Raw genomic sequence first — 27,657 nt, 5'->3', positions numbered from 1 at the left:
ACCACCAAACCAGCGTATCAGATCACTTCACAACTTCAGACTCCATTGCCCAATGGTATTGTACTGTCTAAACACTGCATCATAAGACCTGAAAGGAATCCTTCAACCAAAACATAAACCAAAAATCTGAGCATAATAGCTAGCCTAAAATACCATCATAACAGAGACAAATCATAAAGAGAGAGCCCTCTCTGATCACAGTTTGGCTAGAAACAATGATCCAAAGATTGGTTAGTGGTTACCCCGGCCGTATTCCCTTGGGAGTCGTAGGGAACAACCTGGGTGTTAACACATCTCTCTACATTGCCTTGCTTTCCTTGCCATAAAAACTGTTTGGCCATAACATCTTGTATCTATAGTCCTACCAATCATTTTGTATGAACTCGCGTTGACTGATGTGGGATTCCTTAAGGCCCACCTTTCAACAAGTCTTGACCCATCGACCTCAACACCTTATCTAGGACAAAGAGTAGAGTCATTATTAGTACTTTGAGGCTTGCATGCCCTAATGGCAAGTATTCTCGCCAATGAACAATGGGAATACATTAATGTCTCTTGTTTGTTGGATCTTGCAAGTGGCTCGACATCAGCTCATTCATTCGCACTTCGCAAGATGTACTTGGGTACCTTGGCACTCATTGACATTAATGGTGAGTTTGCCTCGCATTGGTTAACGACATTCATCAATGGTCGGTAATCCAATGACTTCTTTCCATGTTCGACATCGACACATTCATTCACATGGAAAGAATTGTGCCACGATATGGGACGAGATGAAGACTATATGATTCAGGAGTAGATTCAACAGATTCAGTAGTAGTAATAAAGGATCCACATTCGCGACTTCATCCATCATATATGCAACCAAGACACAGATCACATTCTTGTATTCTTCATTCCATGATTCAACAGCAGAAGCTACACTTTTCTACATATACACAGTTTGTCCACTCAGGTAAGTAAAGGTATGTTCTTTTCTAACTTTTTATCATACAATTCCTTTAATACTAAAATTATAATTTTTGGAAAATGTTTCACCATGTTCATATTCACATCCATACTCCATTATCACCTTCCATATGTCATATATGTCCTTTCTACACATATCATCCTAACCAACATACTTTTTCCAAACAACTACTATTGCATTATGATTCAAATGTTACATGTTTTGCAAATAATGATCAAAGAAAGAATGGTTGATTAAATGTTTTCAAAGTCTTTTGATGCAACACAAAAACAATGAAAGTATTGTTACACAAGAACCAATACTAATCAAATTTTGGTTGTCATACAAGAACCAACCAAAATAATATGTTGCAATCAAATGTTTTTAAGAGAGAAGACTTTGCAAAAAGGAACAAAGTTGTAAAAAAGAAAATTATGTGAAGTTAAAAAATCGATATCAGCCAAAGTTCATGTAAAAGCAAGACAATTCAAAAGATCAAATCATGATCAATGTAATAGAATGCATGAGGACATGCAATAACTTAAGTTGGGGGGTATGTTGGGCCACCAAATTAACATCAATTTTCACTCCATTTTCACCTTTATCCTCATTTTGTCACCTCATTTCATCATATTATCATTACATAACCCTATATTTCCATTACCATATGAGTTTATATTTTCATTTTCGAAAGTTATTAATTTCATGTATTTAGAGTGAATTTATGATTAAAAGTTAGAGAAATAACATGTATTTGCTTATACCTAAAAGTGGCTTGAGTTTGATGACATGTGTAGATCATTTGGAAGTTTCCAAGGCACCCTTATGTGGCCTCCCAAGATCAAACTCGAATTTCAACTCAAGAGGTGGACCATATTCCAAGGAGAAAGATCATGGAGATTTTGATGTGTCATGGGATTTGTATCTAGTATTTAGGGATAAGTTGAGACAAGTATGGGTCTAGTAGATATTTAAGGGATCTACATTTATTGAGTAGATATCCCTAATTCATGTATAAATAAGAAGAGCATCCTTCAAAGGAAAAGGAGGAGGGAGAGAAAACAATTATCAGTTATTCATTAGCATCAGATTTATGTTCATTCAACATGAATAATACCAATTTCTCCAAATCATGAGTTATGAGTGTTGTTTGATTCTTAAGGTGTGATAGTTGTTCATGTGTGCTCATTGAGGAATGGAAGGATCCCCATACAGAGATAATTACACTTTGTTATAAAGTAATGTTGTGAATATACTAATTCTAATTATGATGTTCATCTTATTTCTTTGTTGTAAATACTTGTAGATAATTTCAGTATGAATTCATGTTGTGGCCATGTTTTTTTGTGTGAAGGTTGATCCCCTTTCAGTAGCTAGTTTTGATGTGAGAAGGACAACCGGGAACTCCTAAGTTAGGAGTCTCTTCTCCATGAGCTAGATTAAATTGAAATAAGATTTACTTTCTCATATGCTTTCCTAGATTACATTTATGTGAATATTGATTCCCTTTCAGTATATAGTTTTTATGTGAGAAGGGCAATCAAGTCCTCCTAAGTTAGGAGACTCTTCTCCATGAGCTAAGAATTGAACTGAAAACAATATTTACTTGCTTTCATTTATATGCTTTCTTTCTTGCTTTCTTAGGTATTTGGTAATGTTATTATAGGAAGATTGTAGAAGGACAATCAGGACTCCTGAACAAGAGACTCTTCTCTATCTTTTAAAGTAAAATAATTCCATTGATCAAAAATTTTTTATGCTTTCATAAAATAGATCTCATAGTTTAGATTTGTAATATGCATTTCCATTCTAAATAAACTTCCTACACCTGTTTCAACTGAGGTCCCATATATTTTGGTTTGCTTCTAAGTTTACGATACCCCAGATTGATAAATTAAATGACAGGGATTTAGCAAACAACTAAATCACCCAACAAAGGCCTCCTCACAGGCCAAGGATACCAGGATCAAGTCCTTAGAGGACTTAGTGATTGAATTGGGACATGATCCCAAGGATATAAAATCCACAAAACAACTTATTAAAAAGAAGAACAATGATATAGCTACATTGAAGAAACAACTAAAAATACCTCAGTTGTAGCATCCACAAACATTGGAAGTCCTAGAAGCCCAACAGGGGCATGAAGAACTAATGGACTTAGTATTAAAGTTGAATGATCAACTAAAAGAGACAGAAAAGGAATTGGATGCTTTAATCCAATTAAAACAAGCAGATGTGGCCACTTCTTTAGCAAATGTTATCCCTACAGTTTCCATAGTAGTGCCATCCACACTAGCAGCATCTTTGGCACCTACAACTCCACTTGCAACAACCTTTCCAGCAACAATAGAATCTACATCAACAGCAGGTGCATCAAGAGAGAAAGCAACAGAACTAGTCAAAGCCATGGAAGAGATGTCTATCCAGGCTACTGAAATGAACAGGTTAAGAGGAAAGGTTGCAAGTTTGGAAACAGAATACAAACTTGCCCAATTGAAGTAGAAAGAAGAAACACAAAAAGCCCAAAGAATGACTGAAAGGATCAAAGTCTTAGAGAAAGACTTAACACTGGAGAAACCACTTCGGCAAATGAAGAAAATGTTGTGGGCCAATATCATTGACTCCATAAAGGATATTTAGCCCTCAATACAAGTTATTTTTGAACAAATAGAGTTAGTAAAGATAGCTACAAGCTATCCAGAAAGTGAAGGAGGAGTTGGGAGATAAGCCAGAGGATGCCAATAGACTCATCCACTTCCTCAACAACAAGAATAGATATGAGCTCCATGAGAATAATATAGAAGATAGGACTGCAACCATTTTAGAAATAAGGAAGGTCCTCTCCAAAACGAACCTTATGCTTAACTTAGAAGAAAAGTGTCACAATATGTAGGTAGCCATTGATATGTTCATGGCTAAATTCCAGATTTTAAGGGAGAAAGGTCTACCCAGTCCTATGGTTATCAATGACAAACACATGACACAGTTAGACTATGATACTAGACTCAGATAGTTGGTAAAGGAGCAAGACAACTCTTCATCCATAAAAGCATTGCCAACAGGCAAAGTTTTGTACAACACATTTTAGAACTTGTTTTTCCTTGAGCATGAGACAAAACATTTGTTCCTCACCAAGCCCAATTTTGCCAAGTATACTGAAGCTGATGAAATCTACAGAAGGATGATGAATGTAAAATTACTTGATGCAGAATGGTGGGAGATAATGACTAAATTACTGTGACAAATTTACAGCAAAAAGTTACTAAACAGATAAATAGGTGAAAACAACACACCAGGGTCAAAGAGTATAGGGGTTAAAGAGTATCAGATGAAAGGTAAAAGTTAAAGAAGACTCCAACATGAAACACTACAACAACATGCCAGCATAAAGGGTTACACTTCAACAATAAAGGCCAACACAATGATAGTAAAAGGAACAACATGAAAATAGTTCATTCGCTGTCTCTATCTTCTTGCATGAAGATATTTGTATTTCCTAGATTAAATCTCAAGTTGTTTTGAGATATTTTGCAATAATTTTTTGTATAAATACTTCACAATTCGAAGTATGTGGTGTGGTTTCCAAAACATTTCTATAGACTTCTTGTTCTTAATTTTGAAATTCTATTGTATCAATGATTGGATCAGCTAGCTGGATCAAGGAATAAAGATAAGATATTTCACTGGATTCTTGTATAAAGAAAAGTTCAAATAAGTATTCTCTCACGTTCAATGTTATTTTTCTTTAAGTTTTTTCCACAGTCTTACTTGTATCTCTAAAAATCTGAATGCTATAACATGGAATGATATCTCAGAAATTGCTTAGCTGCACTCTATTTTGACTGTTATGCATATTTAATGTTTTCTTCACTAATCTAAGTTAAGGAATTCTTGATTGCTCCTTAGTTTAGGCAGTTCCTTGTGATATATAGCAAAGGATTCTTAGTTTCCCTTTGTTCATTATCCTCTGTTCTTTATCTTAACACCGGTCTGAGGATTCTTAAGTGCTCCCTCACCCTGGTTAGGATCATTTCACCCATTCGACCTAAAGATTTTCACTTTACTTTGCTAGCCTGCCCTGTGAACATTCCCTTTAATGAATTGATCCAGTTTTGCTATCCATTTGTTGAATCCATAGCCCAACGGCTTAAAGACCTTGCTCTATCCATTTTTTCCAGGAATTCGACCACCCAACCTTCAATTCAAAACCAAAACCCCAATGAACATTAAGAACTAGCCTAAAATCCCAGTAAAACAAAGCTAAATTTCATAGAGAGAGCCCTCTCTAAGTCATAGATTGGTTAGAGCCTATACTTAAAAGATTAGTTTGTGGTTACCTCGGTTTATTCCTTCTTCTGATAACTTTTAAGGAAAATTTTGAGTGATAACACAGTGGCGACTATATTGGGGAATTCAAATCCTCAGTCCTGCTAAAACTTTAAGAAATTTCTAAATTTATATTTCGAGCCTCTTAAAGCATTTATCAGAAGTTATTTAAAAAAAAAAAAATTCTCACAAAAGAAAAACAATTAGAATTTTTTTTGAAATTCTGGCTTCAAGGAGAACTCATTATGCTAGGGCTAACCAAAATCCAAACCCGGCCCTAGAATTTGATAATTCCAACTTGATTTCAGGAAAATCCAAAAAAGAAGAAATTTCAGCTAGTCACACACCATTGATTAAAGCTAATTCATGTCCTGATGAGTGGTTGTTTTTAGAAGATCTTCCCTTTGATGAGCAATTTGATTTGTCATTATTTAAGTCAAAGTCTGAAAGTGAAATTCATGATACTGTCCTAGATCCTGAGTTTATTGTAGACCTTGAAGTCCAAAAAGCCAACAAATCAATTGATGAGTACATTCTGAATTCACCACAATCATCCCTTAGTACTGCCAAGATCCCTGAGCTTTCTGAACAATTGTCCACTACTCTTAGTTCACCATTATTCCCTTCAACTTCTGAAGTCCATTCCCCACCTCCATTCATACCCTCACTCCCTTACCAACCTAGCACTGCTCATTTACCACTCACCAGTCCTAGTTCATCCTCCACTACTGTATCATCTTCCAGTGCCTCAACCCCACATCTTAGCCCTTCCCAGCTTATAGCCATGGAAAATAGATATGCTCCCCTTGTCTTACTTGCTCCACTTGGTGCCATGCCAGCAGACTACCAAAGTAAAATCGTCCAATTTGATGGCATAGGACACTACACTGCACAACACCATGTTAATAAGATGACAGACTATTTTGAACTTCATTAAATTGATATTGTGGATGTCTAAATGAGACTATTTGCTCAGAATTGTGGTGATGTTAGGAAATGGTTTAGATCAATGCCTGCTAATAGTATTGATAGTTTGGAAGTATTTCATCAGCAATTTTTGAATAGATGGGAAAAGAAAAAGAATCCTCTATAGATCCTTTCAAAATATGAAAATATTAGGAGGGGACCCAATGAAACTGTTCAAGATTACTGCACCAGATTTAACAATATATACAATGCAATTCCAATTAATCTTAGACCCCCACCTGACTTAGCATTAATAAAGTTCCCTGATGGTTTTGACATAGACATGGCATTCCAGCTCAGGGAAATAAACCCCCCAACCCTAGAAGATATGCAAAGTGTAGCTGTAAGTGTAGAGGCTAATTTATTAGCTAAAAGAGCTAGAGTTAGGAATGAAAGAAGAGGAACAGCTAAAGATGAGCCTTCACCCTTTGACATTAAAATAGATAGCTTAGCGAAAGGCAAGGAAAAAAATAATGGATAGAATATAGAATATAGAGAGGAAACCCTAATGGGATAATCAACAGGCACCTCCAGTTAGAAACCCAAACTTTAGGAAAAACCTAAACCAAAACACCACAAAAAATGGACCTGATCAGAATATTAGACCTCCTTTCCAAGAAAATTATGCAAAAACATCCCATCCTAAAGACCTAGAGAAAGACACACAGATTAACCTGATGGGATTAGATGATGAAGGTGTTATTTTTTTGACCCAAGATGATCAGGAATTACATATGCTGCAATAATTTCAAATCCAGTCTGGAGAGTCATTTGATTATAAACAAAGTTATGATTTTGCCATCTTTGAAGTGCATATACAGTATAACCTAAGGAGTAAAAAGAATTCTGATATCCCTGACCAAACCAAGAAAATAGTGCCAAATCAATCCAAGAAAATCAAAGAAGCCTTGGTTTCTAAAATCCTCCAGATTCTCCCTAGACAAAACCAAAATCCTTCTGGCCCCACCATTTTAGATATAACCCCTAATCAACCTCCTGATGGTTAGCCTCCACTTCAATTCCCCCTAAAGAACTAGTGAAAAAACCTCAAAACACCAAATCTGAAAATCTACATAAAGAGACCCCCAGTAAAGGAAAAGAAGACCATCCCACTCAAATCCCTGCTGTAAAATTCAAAACCCTAAAAAAAAAGAATGCCCCTTTTCCATTCAATTTGGGAGCAGAGGTAGCTAAGTTAAAGATTTCGGTCCCTTTAATGGAACTAATCAAGAATGAAACTTACAACACACAGATAAACAAAACTATAAACATTGCTGAAAATGAGGATTCCGTTAACCTGTTCGATGACCAACCAGAACTTATATTTGGTCTAGATGTTAATGGAGAACCACTAGAAGGAGGAATACAACCTTTCTACGTTAGCCTTAGCATCCATGAAAAAATTCTCTGCAATGCAATGTTGGATTCTGGGGCCTCCCACAACTTAATGCCAAAAATAGTAATGGAGAAACTAAACGTGGGCATTAAAAGGCCTTACAAGGACTTATTTTCATTTGACTCAAGTAAAGTAAAGTGTCTGGGGTTGATTGAAGACCTGTGTGTTGCCTTAGTTCAATATCCGGCTAAGAGCATCCTTATGGATATTGTGGTTGCTGACATCCCACCGAAGTATGGCATGCTGTTATCCAGATCATGGGGAGCCAAACTTCAAGGATCTTTACAACTTGATATGTTATACGCAACAATTTCTGTTTTTGGACAACCCGAGAAGCTATACCAAGAAAATTTAATGAAATACATGGTGAGTAGCTCGGATCGGCCTTAAAACTTTCCTATCTACTGCGTACATTCAGACATTGATTCTTTTATCCTATATAATGATGATCAAACACAAGAAACTCTTTTAGACAGTGTTGATGCAGAAACAAAATAAATTGCAATTCCAAAACAAGAGGAAATTGTCCAAACTTGAGAACTTGCCACTAAACAAGGTAGTCAAAAGGAGGAAACGTTTGTGGCACCAAATGATGATAATTATGAACATGAGATATTGTGGCATCTTGAGTTTGATGGGTCAGTCAATAAGTTTGGAGCAGGAGTAGGAGTTTGGATATACAATCTAGAGAATAATCACTCAAATGGTCATGCATACAAACTATATTTGAAATATACTAACAATATGGCTGAGTATGAAGCACTAATTTTAGGTCTTAAATTAGTTAGGAATCTAGGAGCTAAAATAGTCTCTGTCATGGGAGACTCTGAACTGGTTATAAAACAAATTGATGCTGTATATATGACAAAAGACCCTAGATTAATTTGTTATAGAGGAACCATTGTAGAAATACTAAACACTTTCTTAGAAACCAAGCTTGCTGTAATTCCTAGAAAACATAATATGCGGGCTCATAATTTAGAAATGTTTGCCAGCACCTGCCAGTTACCCTTTCAACCTAACCATCAGTACACTACTAAAGCTAGGCATAGACTTGTGATCCCAAATAATTTGAAGAACTGGCAAATATTTTCTAATGACAGACAGATAAACAATTTTTTAATCTCGGAAGAAGAATTTGTAAATAGCAATATAGATACTGACACATCAATAGATCCTAACATTAAAGACAAAATAGAAATAAATGAGATAGAAGGTGAAGAGATAGATAGATTTCATCCCACTAAATTTACAAAATCAGAAGTAGAAAACCTAAAACAAGTTGATATTGATGAAATAATTAATGAAGACACCGAAGTAATCAACCTCAAAGAAAATTTCTTACCTAAGGGATTAACCCCTTTGGAAGACTTGTTTGATTCAAATGATGTTCCTAGAAAGCCTAAAATGGAACCTTTGAAATCTGATATAGAGGAGTGTAATATAGGCACTAATGAAAATCCAAAATTGATCAAACTTTCGAAATCACTACCTCCAACTGAAAAGGTGAAATACATTGAGTTATTAAAAGAATTTCAGGATGTCTTTGCTTGGAGTTATGAGGACCTCAAATCCTATGACACCAACATCATACAACACACAATCCATATAAAAGAAAATCAAAAACCTTTCAGACAAAAACTTATAAGGATTAATCCTGTCCTATTACCTTCAATTGAAAAGGAAATCCAGAGAATGTATGATGCTAAGATAATTGCACCAATCAGATTTTCTGATTGGGTTTCAAACTTGGTGCCAACTAGGAAGAAAATTGGTGAGATCAAACTCTGTGTGGACCTTAGGAACCTCAACAAAGTATCACTTAAAGACAATTACCCTCTCCCCAAAATGGATCATATTTTGCAAAGGGTAGTTGGATCAACTAGAATCTCATTATTGGATGGGTTTTTTGGTTACAATCAGATCTTAGTTCATCCTGATGACCAAGCCAAGACTGCCTTCACTACTCCTTGGGGCACATTCATGTATGTGAAAATGCCTTTTGGACTAATGAATGCAGGAGCCACTTTCCAAAGGGCTATGGATATAGCCTTTGCCAAAGAAATTCATGATTTCCTTGTGATATATCTAGATGACATTACTGTGTTTTCAAAATATGATAGTCAACATTTGGATCATCTAAGGCAGGTTTTTATTAAATGCAGGAAATATGGAATTTCTTTGAACACCAAGAAGTCTTTGTTTGGGTTATAAGAAGGAAAGTTACCAGGTCATATAATTTCAAAAGATGGTATCCGAATAGACCCTGCAAGAATAGAAGCCATCTTACAGATACAACATCCAAGGAACATTAGGGAATTACAAGCTTTCTTAGGAAAAATTAACTTTCTTAGAAGATTTATTTCTAATCTAGCAGAATTAATTAGATCACTGAACAATATGTTGAAAAAAGATTCGACCATAAAATGGACTGTCGAGGCTAAGAAATCCTTTGAAGATATTAAACTAGCCTTAACTAAAACACCAGTTTTGATCAGTCCAAAATTTGACAGAGATTTCATCTTATTTTCCTTTGCTTCTGAGCACACTATTGTTGTAGTTTTACTGCAGAAAAATGACCAGGGCTATGAACAAACTATTGCTTTCTTTAGCAAAGCCGTGAGAGTTACCCCCTTAAAATATAACATAATGGAAAAACAAGCTTCTTCTTTGGTCAAAGCTATCAAGGATTTTAGGGTATACATTTTATATTCTCATATAGTAGCCTATGTTCCTAATTCAGTAGTCAAAGAAATCCTAACTCAAGGTGGTCCAAATGGAAAGAGGGAAAAATTGATTGCTACTATTCTAGAATATGACATAGAAATCAAACCAAATAAGTTAATCAAGGGCCAAGTTTTAGCCAAGCTCATGGCTAAATAAAATTGTTAGGCCCTGGATATAAACATTATTGCACAAATAGATAACAAAGAGGAGATGGCAACTACACTAATCATCCAGGCCTTTATTGAATCACCATGGTATGCTGATATCATTTATGTTTCATTGAATTTAGAATCTCCTCCTGAATTATCTAAGATCAAAAGCAGTTTTTTAAAGATGAAATACTTAAAACTTCGTATATTAGACAATGCTTTGTTTTGGAGAAATCATGAAGGTATTCTTCTGAACTGCTTATTAAAAAGATGAATCTGACAAAGTATTTCAAGAGTTTAATGAAGGTGACTGTGGAGGACACCTTTACTGTAAAACCACTGCTGATAAGATTATTAGAGCCGGTTTCTACTGGCCTACCTTATTTTTTGATGTAAAGAAACATGTGACCTCATGTCACAAATGTCAAATTTTTGAGCGAAAGAAAATGCTTCTACCTTTACCCCTCAAGCCAATCTCTGCTGTGATAGAAAATTATATATTACAAAGCAATGGAACACATAAAATATTGCAGAAATATAAACACAGAAAACAAATAAAACAAGAGAGAAACAGATATACATGGTTCACCCAGTTTGGGCTACGTCCACGGAGAAACAACCAATCCTTCTTTTATTATATTATTCAGCAAACTGAAGAGATACAACCTACAACAGATCCGCTGTAACTCCCTCTTCGCTCTCAATATCCTCTCTCTTCCTCACTCAGAATACAGATATACATAGACGCAATAAAATTCCCTCATATATAGTGAGGGGTTGCTTTCTAGGGCAAAAAACCCTAAATTAAACATAACTTCTACCGTCAGATCATCCACCTAATGAACGGCCCAGATTGACTAGAAATTACTCGACTTTTACAAGGCAATTTTACATCTATTTTTAGCTTAGGGGGCGCTGCCCCTGGACCCCCAAGTCAAGGGGGATCGGCCCTCCCAAACCCCTGAGGGGGGGACAAGTCCCCCCCGCACCCTCCTGCATGGAAGGGTGTAAAGTCTTCTTGGGGTATACATCTGGCTGAGACCTTTGAATACAGAAGATAATCAGGCTCCACACCCAACATGTTGAAACACCTGTTCAACAATGGGGTTTAGACTTCATTGGTGAAATTCACCCACCTTCCTCTACCCAACGCAAATGGATCCTCACTGCCACAGACTATTTCACAAAATGGATAGACGCCATACCTTCAAGGCAAGCCACTGACACTATTATCATAACCTTCCTTGAAACCAAATTCTATCAAGATTTGGATGTCCAACTAAGCTCATTACTGATAATGCAATGCCCTTTAAATCCAAAAGAATGATAGATTCTTGCAACAAATATAGTATAACCCTGGGTCATTCCACAACTTATTATCCTCAAGGAAATGGACTGGCAGAATCCTGAAACAAAATTCTGGTGAACATCATCAAAAATTTGTTAGAGGACAATAATAAACCATGGAATAAAAAGATAGTCAATGCCTTATGGGTAGACAGACTAACCACTAAAAAATCGATTGGTACATCTCCCTACCAACTAGTTTATGGGATGGAAGCTGTTTTTCCATCCTCCTTTGGAACACCAATAATGAAGTTGCTTCAAGAATTGCAGGTTGAACCAAATAGTATCCAAAGAAGAATCAACTAAACCATTCATCTTCAAAAAACCAGGGAGGAAGTATACATTAGATCTCAGGTTGTGCAGGAAAGGATTAAAAGATTTTTGATAAGAGAACCAAGGCTGAAGATTTCTACCTTGGTGACAAAGTCTTAAAATGGGATTCAAGGAGGGAAGATAGAGGTAAACATGGGAAATTTGATTTCCTATGGAAAGGCCCATATATCATTTATGCTTTCAGAGGTAATAATGCTTTCTTTCTAAGAGAAATGGATGGTAGAGAAGCAGAAGGTCGACCAGTGAATGGTCGAATGCTCAAACATTATTTTGAACCTAACTACTGATTTTATATTTTCCCACTATACATATTTCATTTTCCAAAAAGTCTAGTGTGGATTGGGATGGTGATTTTTGAAGTTGAAGCCCGAAGAGAAGGCCCTAAGATTTAAGAATTCACTGTCATAAGTATCAATAATGCAGAGGCATAGAGGATAATTTTGCAAGGTAACATCAACAACAGTTTAGAGGCTACTAATCTAGAAAGTTCTTGACATTTCACCAAGAAATGCCATCCCCAAGTGGAGCCACTGTTAGGTTCCTATACCAATAGGAGTCATAGTTTTGAATGACTAATGTTAAGCCTTGTAATATGTACATACCTTTGCTTTCTGCAAATGTTTTCCATATTAAAAAAGTAAAAAATGTAAAGAGGGTATGTCCTAAAAGAATAATCAAAGGACAAAAAGAATGAAAAGGTCAAAAAAATGAAAATATATGAACCCCAAAAGAAAAAAGAGACCATGAAAGTGTGCAAGTCAAAATGCCACCACTATTTACTTTTTATGCATAATAAATGATTGCATGCAGCTTGTTACTCATGCCACAATCCATGATAGTCAAATTATTTAAACTTGGCTATCTAGTGCTTTGAATTTTATGTTCATAGGTAGTGAGTAAAATTGACCAAGCAGTATAATCTTGGCAGATCATTAGATAGGTAGAGTGAATAAAAGGAGCTCATCAACTTAATTTGAGCCCTTAGATGATATAAGGTTAGAATTAGATAGTTTATTTTGTAAAGAAAATAAAAAAATTGATAAGGGTTTGCTAGCCTAAATGCACCCAAATAAAGTGAAGAAAAAATGGTAGGATGAGTAAGTGGGTAAGTAGTAGAAAGGTTGCAGAAATGTCATGTAATTATACAAATGCACTTATGTCATCATCTTAAATGAAATTTTCAAAGATGCAGAAGTAGAGGACAAAGCAAAGGCAATGGTTCACAATTTGGTTTACTTAACATCCCCTCATTCATTTTAACTCCTATGACACTCACTAATTTCCCTTTCATAATAAAAATATTAATACCTCTAGTTCTTTAGTCAAAAAAGCTTAGAGCATTTCTCTAACTTCTGGTGGGACTGAACCCTCGGCTTGATGACTTAAGAAGGAAAGGTGTTAAATTCCCTTATAATTCATTCATCCCCCTCACAAAACCCCTTTTCCTAAGGTTAAGTTCTTTTGCCTAGGAAAAACCCTTTATAAATATGTTTTATGCAAAAACCCATAAAATGCATTTATCCTAAATTACTAAGTGTATGGAAAGCACATAATGTTCATACACCTATGTACAATGCCCCTTCTGCTCATTTCACCGCATATTAACTTTTTAACTTTATTATTTAAAATTCCCGAAAACCCACTACCTAGTATATATTTAACTCCCTTATACAAAATAACCCCACCCCTTAGTTTAGTTATAAAATATACAACTACCCCATATCCCACAAAATATATTAAATCCTGCCCTCAGTCCTTAATCCCTCATTAAAGCGCCCTTGACGAGATTAAGTATTAAGTTAATCATATACTGCTGGTGATTAGACCCATGGCCCCCCCCGAAAACTTTTGTATAAATCGCCGCGCAACTTCATCTCCTGATCATCGTACGATCTCCCTCCCTTTCATCCAATGGCTTGCATCCATATCGGGCCAGTCTGATGTCTGCCCTTTACCAGCCCGATAAGGTGGTTTTTCCCCCGACCCTCGACACTACGTGTCAAACGATAAGTGGAATCAGGTGGCCCCTCCCAAATACTGCCCGCACCAAAAAAGCGGTGCGATGACCCTCCTAAACCATTTCCCCCATCTAACCAAAAAACTGCCACTATTCATCAATCCATGAACCTGCCAAAATTAATCGTTTTTGCTATAAAAGCCCATTTACCCCTCTTTTCACTCGTTTCGCGCAATTGTTATTAAGAATTCAAAAAAGCCGTTGTGACCCTTGCAACTAGCTCATTCGTTCACAGACCTCTGCCATTGCTCCATAGACACTGCAGATAGCCCAGCTCATTCACCAGTCCGTACCAGAACCATACAGACCTCTGGAGCCTCCATCAACCACCATTTACAGTAAATTTCGCCCAATTCCAGGTATTTAACCGTGGAAAACCAACTCCATTGTCAAATTCCAAGTAAATTCACCCTCGTAACATTGTTAATTAAGTAAAAAACATCAAAATTACTTCAATTTTAACACTTTGAGCCATTACCATTATGTAAAACCTCCGTTGCCCTAAAAACTCTAAGTCACCCCCCACACTCAAATCCACAAGAATTGAGTATGGATGCCCCAATTACAATGGATGTAAGGCCCATCTCTACACCTCACTTGGACCTGGACCACCTTCCTTTAGCTGATAAGGATTTTCAAATAAAAGATACCACTGCCTTAGAACTCCCACTGAAAGTACATTGCCAAAGTAGGTATAGGTATCTCAACCATGTTGATGAAATTGGCCTTTGGGAGTCAAATTTTCCCAAATTCTAGTTCCCCCAAGTCCAAATTTTCCCAGAGATTGTCCACTATTGTCATGCCAATTACATCCCCGATCAGAGAGCAGCCATGTCCCAAAACCAAACCATACTTTTCACCATCACTGCTGAGTCTATTAATGAAATGTTGTAGCTCCAACCAGGGCCAAACCTAACTCCCCTCTCAATTGGAGATTTGTTGGACCAGTACCCGAAGCTCAGTTCTACAAAATTGGCCCAACTGTTCCAAACCTTCATCAGAGAAGAGAAACACATCATATGTATCAGTCATTTTCTCTCCATGGGGCCAGAATATTGTGGCCATGATATCTTGTGTTTTGGGTTACTCCACCAATGAGTACATTGATGAAATAATTGTTGCCTTCATGTCCATCTACACTCTAGGGTAGCCTGCTACTGTCATTTATGACTATGCCCAATTTATAACTGATAAGATGCATGAGAAATTCCTTAGAATGAACAATGAAAGAGTTTTCAAGTATTCTTTAGTTTTATACCATATGTTCTTATATTAGCAACCTGATAAGTTCCCATTCACCCTTCAGAAGCTGGATACCAAAGGTCAGCCCAGGTCAGTTATTTTTTGGACCCCACTGATCCACCAATACTAGTCTCCATACTCTTACTCTGATTTCATTGATTTATTTGTACATCTAGTCATGGCGATGTTGATTGGAGGCCCTCCTCCTAGAATCAGTCCAAAAATAAAGAGAGTCCTTGAATTGTCTAAACAGACCAAAGTGGGTGACTGGTAACTTTACCAGAACCATACAGAAATCAGGATATATGGTTGCATGCTTACACCATATAAGTTGCCAAGATACCTCCCCATGAGGTTGTTTGCCCTAGAATATTATAGACAAATCATCAATGCAGATGAAGTCAACTTCGTCAATGCCAAGAAGAAGGCTTATTTCAAGATAAAAGACCAACTAGGCCCCTTCATATGCAACTCTAGGGAGGCTGGCAAAGAAGCATATTTCATATTACAGAATACGAAGTTCCAAAGAAGTTTTGTTTGGAGATATGATCCTTTGGAATTCATCACAAAGAAGACAAAAAAGGTCAAGCTAGGACCTTTCATTCACCATCCCATACCTGAAATAGAAGCATATGCAAATCAAACAGAATGGGTGGAAGGTACCCTAGTAGACCAAGATAGCACCAGAGTAGACGTAGAGAATGCTCTAATTGATTTAGAAAAGTAGCTTGATGACAACTCTTTTTTGCAGGTACCAGAAGAACCAGAAAGAACCATGAGTACCCATCCAGTCATGTAGACTACTTAGAATGAGGAGAAAATCCCAAAAAGAAACAGAGAAGGGGCTTCCACTTTAGGAATGGCCACCTCCAATTTGCAGTAGGAATCAAACAAGAGGCAAAGGCTAAATCCAAACTTTTAGCAGGAGTATCCTGAAGACTTAGCTGAGGTCACAAATACAGGAGCAGAAAGAAGTAGGCCTACCACTCCATTTGAAGGCATGCAAGAGCCTTCCACATCACAAACTCAGATGTTGGAAAGGTAGCTTAGTGTTGAAGTGTCTTCCTTTAGAATGCCTGCTGACAAAGATCAAGATATCAAGGAGAGATACAAGGAAATCAAAGCCAGAAATGAGAGGCTTAAGGCCCAAACATATGAACAATACCTAAAGCTAACTCCCACCAATCAAAAAAGGCTAATGTCAACCTTTGACATTAAAGAGGGGACGTTGCAGATGAATTTTGTTAAAACCACATCTAAGCAGCCCAAGACAACATCAGATTTTAAGAAGATGGATTTTGAAGTGTTGGCAAGGGATATTCATCCCATAGACCACATTGAACTGCACAAAAATGTTGGAGAGATGATATACTCCACCCTGAAATGTAAAGCCATAGTTGCTCACCAGCTACAAAACTCTCTAAACAACATTTCAGTGCAATTTCAGTTAGAGAAGGCCTCCTCACAGTCCAAGGATACCAAGATCAAGTCCTTAGAGGACTTAGTGATTGAACTGCGAAACGATCCCAAGGATATAAAAGCCACATAACATCTTATTAAAAAGAAGAATGATGATATAACTACATTGAATAAATAGCTAAAAATACCTCAGTTGCAGCATCCACAAACATTGGAAGTCCTAGAAGCCCAACAGGGGCATGAAGAACTAATGGACTTAGTATTAAAGCTGAATGATCAACTAAAACAGACAGAAAAGGAATTGAACGCTTTAATCAAATTAAAACAAGAATATGTGGCCACTTCTTCAGCAAATGTTATCCCTACAGTGTCCACAGCAGTGCCATCCACACTAGCAACAACCTTGCTAGCAATAACAGAATCTACATCAGCAGCAGGTGCATCAGGAGAGAAAGCAGTAGAACTAGTCAAAGCCATGGAAGAGATGTCTATCCAGGCTACTGAAATGAATAGGTTAAGAGAAAAGGTTGCAAGTTTGGAAACAGACTGCAAACTTGCCCAACTGAAGCAGAAAGAAGAAGCACAAAAAGCCCAAAGAATGAGTGAAAGGATCAAAGTCTTAGAGAAAGACTTAACACTGGAGAAACCACTTGGGCAAACCAAGGAAATGTTGTGGGCCAATATCATTGACTCCGTCAAGGATATTTGGCCCTCAATTCAAGTTATTTTTGAACAAACAGAGTTAGTAAAGATAGCTATAGAAGCTATCCAGAAAGTGAAGGAGGAGTTGGGAGATAAGCCAGAGGATGCCAATAGACTCATCCACTTCCTCAACAACAAGAATAGATATGAGCTCCATGAGCTAAATATAGAAGATAGGATTGAAATAATTTTAGAAATAAGGAAGATCCTCTCCAAAATGAATCTTATGCTTAACTTAGAAGAAAAGTGTCACAATATGCAGGTAGCCATTAATAGTTTCATGGCTAAATTCTAGATTTTAAGGGAGAAAGGTCTGCCTAGTCCTATGGTTATCAATGACAAACTCATGACACAGTTAGACTATGATACCAGACTCAGACAGTTGGCAAAAGAGCAAGCCAACTCTTCATCCATAAAAGCATTGCCATTAGGCAAAGTTTTGTACAACACATTTGAGAACTTGTTTTTCCTTGAGCATTAGGTAAAACGTTTGTTCCTCACCAAGCCCAATTTTTCCAAGTATACTGAAGCTAATGAAATCTACAGAAGGATGATGAATGTAAAAATACCTGATGCAGAATGGTGGGAGAGAATTACTGAATCACTGTGATAAATTTACAGCAAAAAGTTACTACACAGTAAAAACAGAGCATCCAGGTAAACAAGTGAAAACAACACATCAGGGTCAAAGAGTATCAAGGTTAAAGAGTATCAGATGAAAGGTAAAATTTAAAGAAGACTCCAGCGTGAAACACTACAAAAGAAATCCAGCATAAAGGGCTACACTTCAACAATAAAGGCCAGCATAACCATAATAAAAGGGACAACATGAAAACAGTTCATTAGCTGTCTCTATCTTCTTGCAAGAAGATATTTGTAATTCCTAAATAAAATCTCAAGTTGTTTTGAGATATTTTGTAATAATTTTTTGTATAAATACTTCACAATTCAAAGTATGTGGTGTGGATTCCAAAACATTTCTATAGACTTCTTGTTCTTAATTCTGAAATTCTATTGTATCAATGACTGGATCAGCTAGCTGAATCAAAGAATAAAGATCAGATATTTCACTGAATTCTTGTGTAAAGAAAAGTTCAAATAAGTATTCTCTCACATTCAATGCTATTTTTCTTTAAGTTTTTTCCACAGTCTTACTTGTATCTCTAAAAATATGAATTATATAACATGGAATGATATCTCAGAAATTGCTTAGCTGCACTCTGTTTTGACTGTTATGCATATTTAATGTTTTCTTCACTAATCTAAGTTAAGGAATTCTTGATTGCTCCTTAGTTTAGGTAGTTCCTTGTGATCTATAGCAAAGGATTCTTAATTTCACTTTGTTCATGATTATCCTCTGTTCTTCATCTTAACCTCAGTCTGAGGATTCTTAAGTTCTCTCTCACCCTGGTTAGGATCATTTCACCCATTCGACCTAAAGATTTGCGCTTTACTTTGCTACCCTACCATGTGAACATTCCCTTTAATGAATTGATCCAGTTCTGCTATCCATTTGTTGAATCCATAGCCCAATGGCTTAAAGACCTTGCTCTATCCATCTGTTCTAAGAATTCCATCACCCAACCTTCAATTCAAAACCAAAACGCCAATGAACATTAAGAACTAGCCTAAACTCCCAGTAAAACAAAGATAAATTTCATAGAGAGAGCCCTCTTTGAGTCGTAAGTTGTCTAGAGCCTATACTTAAAGGATTGGTTTGTGGTTACCTAGGTTTATTCCTTCTTCTGATAAATTCTAAGGAAAATTCTAAGTGATAACATAGTGGTGACCATACTGGGGAATTCAAATCCTTAGTCCTAATAAAACTTTAAGAAATTTCTAAATTTATATTTCGAGCCTCTTAAAGTAATTTATTAGAAGTTATTTGAAAAAAAAAAAAATCTCACAAAAGAAAAACAATTAGAAAAAGTTTCGAAATTATGGCTTCAAGGAGAACTCATTATACTAGGGCTAACCCAGATCCAAACGCGGCCCCAGTATTTGATAATCCCAACCTGATTTCAAGAAAATCCAAAAAAGAAGAAAGTTTAGCTAGTCACACACCATTTATTAAAGCTAATTCATGTCCTGATGAGTGGTTGTTTTTAGAAGATCTTCCCTTTGATGAGCAATTTGATTTGTCATTATTTAAGTCAAAGTCTGAAAGTGAAATTCATGATACTATCCTAGATCCTGAGTTTATTGCAGACCTTGAAGTCCAAAAATCCAACAAATCAATTGATGAGTACATTCTGAATTCACCACAATCATCCCTTAGTACTGCCAAGATCCCTGAGATTTCTAAACAATTTTCCACTACTCTTAGTTCACCATTATTCCCTTCAAATTCTCAAGTCCATTCCCCACCTCAATTCATACCCTCACTCCTTTACCAACCTAGCACTACTCATTTACCACTCACTAATCCTAGTTCATTCTCCACTACTGTATCATCTTCCAATGCCTCAACCCCACATCTTAGCCCTTCCCAGCTTATAGCCATGGCAAATAGATATGCTCCCCTTGTCTTACCTGCTCCACTTGGTGCCATGCCAGTAGACTACCAGAGTAAAATCGTCCAATTTGATGGCATAGGACACTACACTGCACAACACCATGTTAATAAGATGACAGACTACTTTGAACTTCATGAAATTGATATTGTGGATGTCCAAATGAGACTATTTTCTCAGACTTTAGCTAGTGATGTTAGGAAATGGTTTAGATCACTGCCTGATAATAGTATTGATAGTTTAGAAGTATTTCATCAGCAATTTTTAAATAGATGGGAAAAGAAAAAGAATCCTCTATATATCCTTTCAGAATATGAAAATATTAGGAGGGAACCCAATGAAACTGTTCAAGATTACTGCACCAGAATTAACAATATATACAATGCAATTCCAGTTAATCTTAGACCCCCACTTGACTTAGCATTAATAAATTTCACTGATGGTTTTGACATAGACATGGAATTCCAGCTTAGGCAAAGAAACCCCCCAACCCTAGAAGATATGTAAAGTGTAACTGTAAGTGTAGAGGCTAATTTATCAGCTAAAAGAGCTAGAGTTAGGAATGAAAGACGAGGAATAGCTAAAGATGAGCCTTCACCCTCTGACATTAAAATAGATAGCTTAGCGAAAGGCATGGAAAATTTAATGGATAGAATAGAGAATATAGAGAGGAAACTTGAGTGGGATAATCAATAGGAACCTCCAGTTAGAACCCCGAACTTTAGGAAAAACCAAAACCAAAACACTGGAAAAAATGGACTTGATCAGAATATTAGAGGTCCTCCTTTCCAAGAAAATTATGCAGAAACATCCCATCCTGAAGACCCAGATGTTATAGACATTTTGGGGCACTGCAACCCCAATCATAAATGTCCATAAACCAAGGGCTCCTAAGTCCCTAAAAGTGTTGTTCCAACCCCTAAAAGAACAAGGTCAACTGATTACATCATCTCCCAGAAGTTCTCCATGAAAAACTACTCAGAATTGGTCAAAATTGGACCATCTCACCTGCTCCATGGTCAAAGTGCGCTGCATCCCACCTAAATGCACACGAGAGGTGTGATGCATACTGAAAAGCCCTTATATGGGGTGCAATGGGCGAGAGTGGACAAATGGCAGGGTCAATCTACAAGGTGGAGGATCATGGAATCTTCCAGAAACTTCTCCTGTGACACTTGCCTCTCTACATTCGCCCAAGGATGAGTAAGAGATCATCAATCTCCAAGTGGAATCAAGAAATATCAGAGGACACTAATCAAATCTCAAAAGATGACTCACCCCCTTGCAAACATCTATATATGGATCCCTCATCCCAGAGATCCAAGGGCTGGAATTTTGTATCTTGTAAGGAAGTGCTGCTGGTTTCTTGGTGTAACATCATAGTGTTGGGTGATCTAAGCTTTTCATGAGGTGAAGAAGGGCTTTCTTGCTGAGAGGATGACGCTGGGTCAGAACAATTGGTTGTAATCCTCTTTGCTATTCTTGATTATTAATAAAGCTATTCAAGTTTTCCTCCACATTCTTGTATGATTGATGATATATGCATTTGTGTGGTCAATATATATCTGGTCCTATATTGTTTATGATAGTAGATCTATGTTCTTGGATAGTATAATGCTGCTTTGATTTCACAGGTGCTCTTTGAAGCTGGGTAGATGAGGAAGCGAGTGGCAAAGATCTATCAGAAGGGAGAGGAATCAAGCAAGGAACCAAGCGCAAGACAGAGGTTGGTCTCCTTTATTCCCCTCTTATCTACTTCTCATAAAGGAAAACGAAAGTGGTTTTAGTTTGTTTGTTTCTAAGGTAGCTACCAACCTTAGTGGGACTAGCAGCTCTGCATAGACACTAGATTTCTCGATAACAAAATGGCGACTCTGCTGGGGAGCAAATAGATTGTTTGTTTGTCTATATTTGTTTGCTTTATAAACTTACAGACGGAGCCTGAAGTCAAGCCAGCTAGCCTTCGAACTGCATTTGCTATGCAAGTGCAAAGTAGATCAATGTTGCTTTAGTCTATCTCCGGGTTTTGTTTATGAACTGAACAATTGATTTACAAGCTCTCTAATTGCCCTTGTGGTGGCTCTAGTAACCTTCTTAGATCTACCCCTATGATTTATTTACTGATTACCACTTGCTCGGCCTAAATCCCTTAAATGTGCTGCAAACTGTGATCAAGAACTGGATCAAAAGTCTCACACTGTACCATCGTACCCTCTCTTCAAGGATATCAGTATGCATCGCACTTCCCGTGTGTTATAGGTGGGATGCATACTGGAATCCCTGTGTAACAGGTGCGCTGATCAGAAAGGGCTAATTTTGCCTTCAGACTTTGGTTTTCTCACTCTTTTTAGCTCTATTAAGGAGTTTTTCTGTCTGTAGTTAGTATACCTCTATTGGAAACCCCCTTCCTTGCCATTATTCCACCTCCATTGTGCAAAGAACTGCAAATTTTTTTTATGTATTGTGAGCCATTTTCAGTTCTCTTTTACAAAGAAGTAGCATAATTGAACTGTCGTTTCTTGATCTGGAAGTGTCACAAGTGTCGTTTTTAGTCATAGAAGAGAATCCGATTGTTCTTGATAGTCGATTACACTGTTACTCTTGTATTTGATTTGAATTAATAGTTTTTCAAGTGTCGAAAGCAATTTTTCAATTCCAAATAACAAAGTGTCGTCATTGTCTTCATTTTGTCTTGAAAAGAAACTTGTTAGTAATGTCGCTTTGAAAAATAATTCAGATTTGCGCTTAGCTTTCTTTTTATCATTCACACATTAAGAAGGCTAAAAACAAATACATGCATGTGCATTTGCATTTAGACTGTTTGTTGGTTTGATTTAGGACAGTGCATATAGTGTGTGCTCTCTGCTCTATGTTGAAAGAATATCGTCTCTCTTTCCTTAGTAGCTAGGATTTTCATTGCAAAAAGAAGATTAAATGATTGTTTATCATCTTAGATTGCATTTTAGGAATTGTATATCTACATCACGTGGTGAACCTGAAAGGCAAATTTCTTAAGCAAGATCAACTGTAAAATAAATTTAATGAATCTAAAAATGCTTTGGAACCTAATGCACAACATTTAGAAGTCTAGGCTAGAGATGTATTCTGGCGTTGTAAAGCCTGGTAACTGTTGTTTTCATTACTGGTTGGGTGATTCCTCCACTTTGAGACAACAAGTGCCAGTATGGACTTGTGCTCCCACATACCGTCGAGTATATATTGGGAGACCACAATAGGCTTTATCCTTTATCCATAGGAAGCCGTGTCTGCCGCCCTATCGATCGCAATGCACTGAACACAGCATTCGGGAAGATTGACTGTCATACCGTAAAAAGTATTCTGCAGTTTTGTGATTGGTTTGGTAATCCATCTGTCTAGATTTCCAGAGTAGTCTCTTTCGTTCCTTTTCAGACTCCTTAAAGGAAAAGGTCCATCTGAGCACTTGTCACTTCAAGCTCATTAAAAATCGAAGGCGACTAGAGTCATCTTTTGTTTGTTCTCGACTCTTAAAAATTGAAAAAACAAGTTGTGTCAAAGCATTTAAAATTATTTTAATTCGGAAACATATTTCCCCTTGATTTTTAGTTGATCGAGTAATCCACAATTGTGGAAGAAAGCCAATTGAAACCCTGTCGTTCGTGGAGGCTTACGAGTCAACCGTCTTTGTCTCCAGAATCAAAACTGTTACAGACGAAGCGAACTCGTTTAACCGGTTCTAAATCCCCTGGTAAAGTTAGAACAAGTGTTCCGACACCATCAGAGACTCCGGTTACTCCAAACATTTCTGGTATCCCTGCCTTTATAGAAGAAGTTTCGCAGCCACCAAAGGACAGTAGAGCTCATCCTAGTGTGAAGGTAAACACTTGTATTACTGAGCCAACTCCATCTACAGCTGATTTGGAAGGTGTTATTCCCCAAACATCTGTCGCTGCATATTCAATACCTTCTTCGGCACCAGAAATATTTTACGGACCTGACGGTCTACCTCTTCCACCTGGTCTGATTGCTATAGAAGACATTGTGGAGGATCCTCCATCTAGTACTCCATCACAATTTGGAGTCGGGATCACCCTATATCCTTCTTCATCAGAAATTAGTCTACCATTATCAGAAGCTCCTATAGAATCGCTAGGAAATATTTTGGATAGACTAGAAATGTCTGAACAATCGTCGACATCTAGGAATGTGTCATCTGACACAGTGACGGCGGAACTTCCTGCTATCACTCCAACAATGTTTGCCGGCATACCATCTGTCCCAACTAGTTCTCAATCGATAGATGGGGCCCAATCAGGGGCTATTTCGACAGTAGGGTCCGTTCCTGTTTGTTCATCCGGAATAATATCCGGGAACTTTTATGTTGAGTCTCAGCAAATTGATCCTTCATGGTGTCAATTTGGGCAGTCTGGTCCTCAAGGGAAAACCATTCCTATAAATATTGGATTACCGCCATATGGGGGGCAATATAGCCTTTCATTGTCTCCTTCGAGAGGACAACAATATGAGAGTTCACAACAAAATTCAGGTTATGCTGGAATTACATCTAGCGGTTGGGTGTCAATACTGCCTCAACAACCAAGAGTTGTATATTCGATGCAAAAATGTTTACCTATGTCAAATATACCAACTACACCGGCTATTGTGACGGTGTCACAAGTACAAGCATTGCCTGTTGTATGCCAACCTTAGGTTTCTTAGGATGTAATGCAACAGCCTCTTCTCCCGGCGACTCAACCATAATCGCCAACAAGTGGAATGACACAGGCCCAAACGGGTACAATTACCCCTCATCTTGGTCAAACGGCCAGTATTGGAAAACAGCATGTGGCTTCAATACCATGGCTGGTGCAATATCAACAACCGCAATTCCAACAAGTATACCAAGGATCTGAGCAACAAATCTTTGCAAATAATGGGCAGCCGTATATTCAAAATGGTCAAAATCAACCATTCTATAATGGTTATGCCCATCAACCTTACCAAAGTTACCAGCATCAAATGCATTATGCTGGTATGCAAAGACCAACTGCTCAGGAAATTCCATCTTATCCTGGGTATGCTTCGCCAAACCTGAATCAACAGTTACCCTTCGTGGCGACTTTAGAGTTACCGGATCTAAATCGGCTAATGAACAATCCAATTGCTTACGCCCCTTGGTGGCCAGCGATTCCGCATAAACTTCCGTCAGATATTCCTAAATTTAATGGGAATCCGGGTGAAGACCCGTCGAATCATGTGATGACATTTCATCTGTGGTGTTCATCAAACACCCTAAACAATGATTCGATTAGGCTTCGCCTTTTTCAGAGAACGTTAACTGGTCTGGCAGCAAAATGGTATATCGAATTACCTAGAGCTTCGTTTGATAACTTCAGTGCCCTAGCCACAACATTTTTAACCCATTTTCAGTTACCCATAAGGTAGGAAACGGGAATAGAACTTCTTACCAATTTCAAGCAAACAACGACCACTCACATATTTGACCATATTCATGAGTGGTGACGTCGTCGTAGAATGGTAAAAACGTATGTTCCTGATCAGCTTTTCGCTGAATGGTTTATTAAGTCATTATTACCTTCCATTACAGAAGATGTGGCAAAGGGAGGAGTCATCACTGAAGAGCAAGTTATTGCTCATGCGCAATATTTAGACTTGATTTATACTCAGTCTGGCATGCTCTACGATAAAATCCCTGATGCTCCCAGGCTAGAATTTTCCGTTCCTCCTCCTCCTAAATCGAAAAATGACTCTCATGCCGGCAATGGCGTGATTGGTACAATAGACACGAAATCAACAAAGGCTACATCTAAAAAGGCCCGTAAGATTTCTAGTCAAAATGCAAAAGAAGAACTACTCGCCTCGGAAGTAAATGCCGTCTCAATTGACAAAGGCAAAGAAACCAAGCAACCAGGAGGCAAGAAGAAAAACAAAGGGAATAAGAAGAAACAGGAGAAATCATCACCTCAAAAATCTTTTGCAAACCCTTCTGGAGATAAGAAACCAAATCATCCATGTCTTATATGTGATGAGGATCATTGGACAAGAGATTGTCCATATAAAGCCGAGCTTAGAAAATTCTTCAAGAATTCGAAAACCTCGGTGGTATTAACTGATCTGTTTCCAAATCCAGGAACAAATCTGGTTGCCAGTGATAATGCTTCCCCGTCCCAAGTGCTGATGTTGTCGGTTTCGAAATAGCAAAATGATGCTTTGATAACGACAAGGAATAAAGATTACGGGAATCCACAGCTGTTGAACAACAAGGATAAAGATCAACCTAGTAGTTCGACAACAACTTTGACAGAAGTTGCACCACCCATCATTCCAGAGCTAACAATAAAACCGCCAAAGGGAGTAGTACACAAGTCGACATTTAATCTTCGTGCCAGAGCAGCACATCATTATAATATAGTGGAAGATCTGGCCCAATCGCCATTTGCTATGTCGACACTTGAGGTACTTCAAAATTGCCCCTCCCAAAAGCAGGCTTTATTATCGGCAATAGGTGGGATTGACCCAAAGGATTCTAATCTCGTATCCTTTAATCACAAAGGATACGATCCTCAGTTTCCAGCTCAACTAGCTTTCCTCATTCAAGTGAAAGCCCTCAACAAAACTGTTCATCGAACAATTATTGATGAGGGGGCATCTACATGTATTATGTCGATGAGTTGCTGGAAAACTTTAGGATCTCCAACCTTTTTGCGATCTTCGACGATATTAAAAGCATTTGATGGACGAACATATACCCCATATGGGATTCTAAGTAACTTGCAAGTTGAACTGGGGGGGAAAACAGTAGAAATAGATGTTGAAGTAATCGATGGAAACCTCGATTACAACATCCTACTGGGAAGGCCCTGGATATATGCTATGGCTGCAGTTGTGTCGACCTACTTTAGGAAGATTGCATTTCCCTTTCAAGGAGGAATTACAATCGTCGACCAACAAACATTTCTCCCCAATAGTTCCCAAGTTACGGGAAGCATTACGATGATCCATGGAAACCCCCATTCGCTTCAAAATATCGGAGTAGGCCTACTAAAAGACCCTATATTAATGGGGACTTTTTCCTTCCCACCTCCAATCAATCTGGCAGAAGTGGCGATGGTAGGAACCTGCAATATGATATCTTCTATTCAAAAGATCTCAGAAAATGATATTAACATGGATCATCTGCAGGTATTGCCTCCAAGCCCAATAGAAATATTGTAGCAATCAATGTTCCAGGCATGGGAGACAAACCCTAATCAATGCTCATCAAGCGTTTGGATAGATAGGTCTAAGGAATATGGCACCCCTTCAGATCCTTGGTCGCAAGTGCATTACACCGACTAAGGAATTGTTCAGTCAATGATAATTGACGAGATGCCATGGGAAAATTACCACCATCGTTCCCATCTTCCGAATTGTCAAGAAGATAATCCTGATGACCTTCATCATCCTTCAGTTTTTGATTTCCTATCAAATACTGTAAACATGGTGGATTCCAAGCGAAACTTGTCCAATATTGAAGAGACTATCGCCATAAATATCTCGACCAAAACAGATGTTGTAGAGAATATTTATGT

Source organism: Pinus tabuliformis, chromosome 6, assembly GCF_031772625.1.
Source record: "Pinus tabuliformis cultivar Carrire ecotype Pingquan chromosome 6, CPIR1, whole genome shotgun sequence".
NCBI lineage: Eukaryota > Viridiplantae > Streptophyta > Pinopsida > Pinales > Pinaceae > Pinus > Pinus tabuliformis.
Note: the sequence above shows the minus strand (reverse complement) of the source record.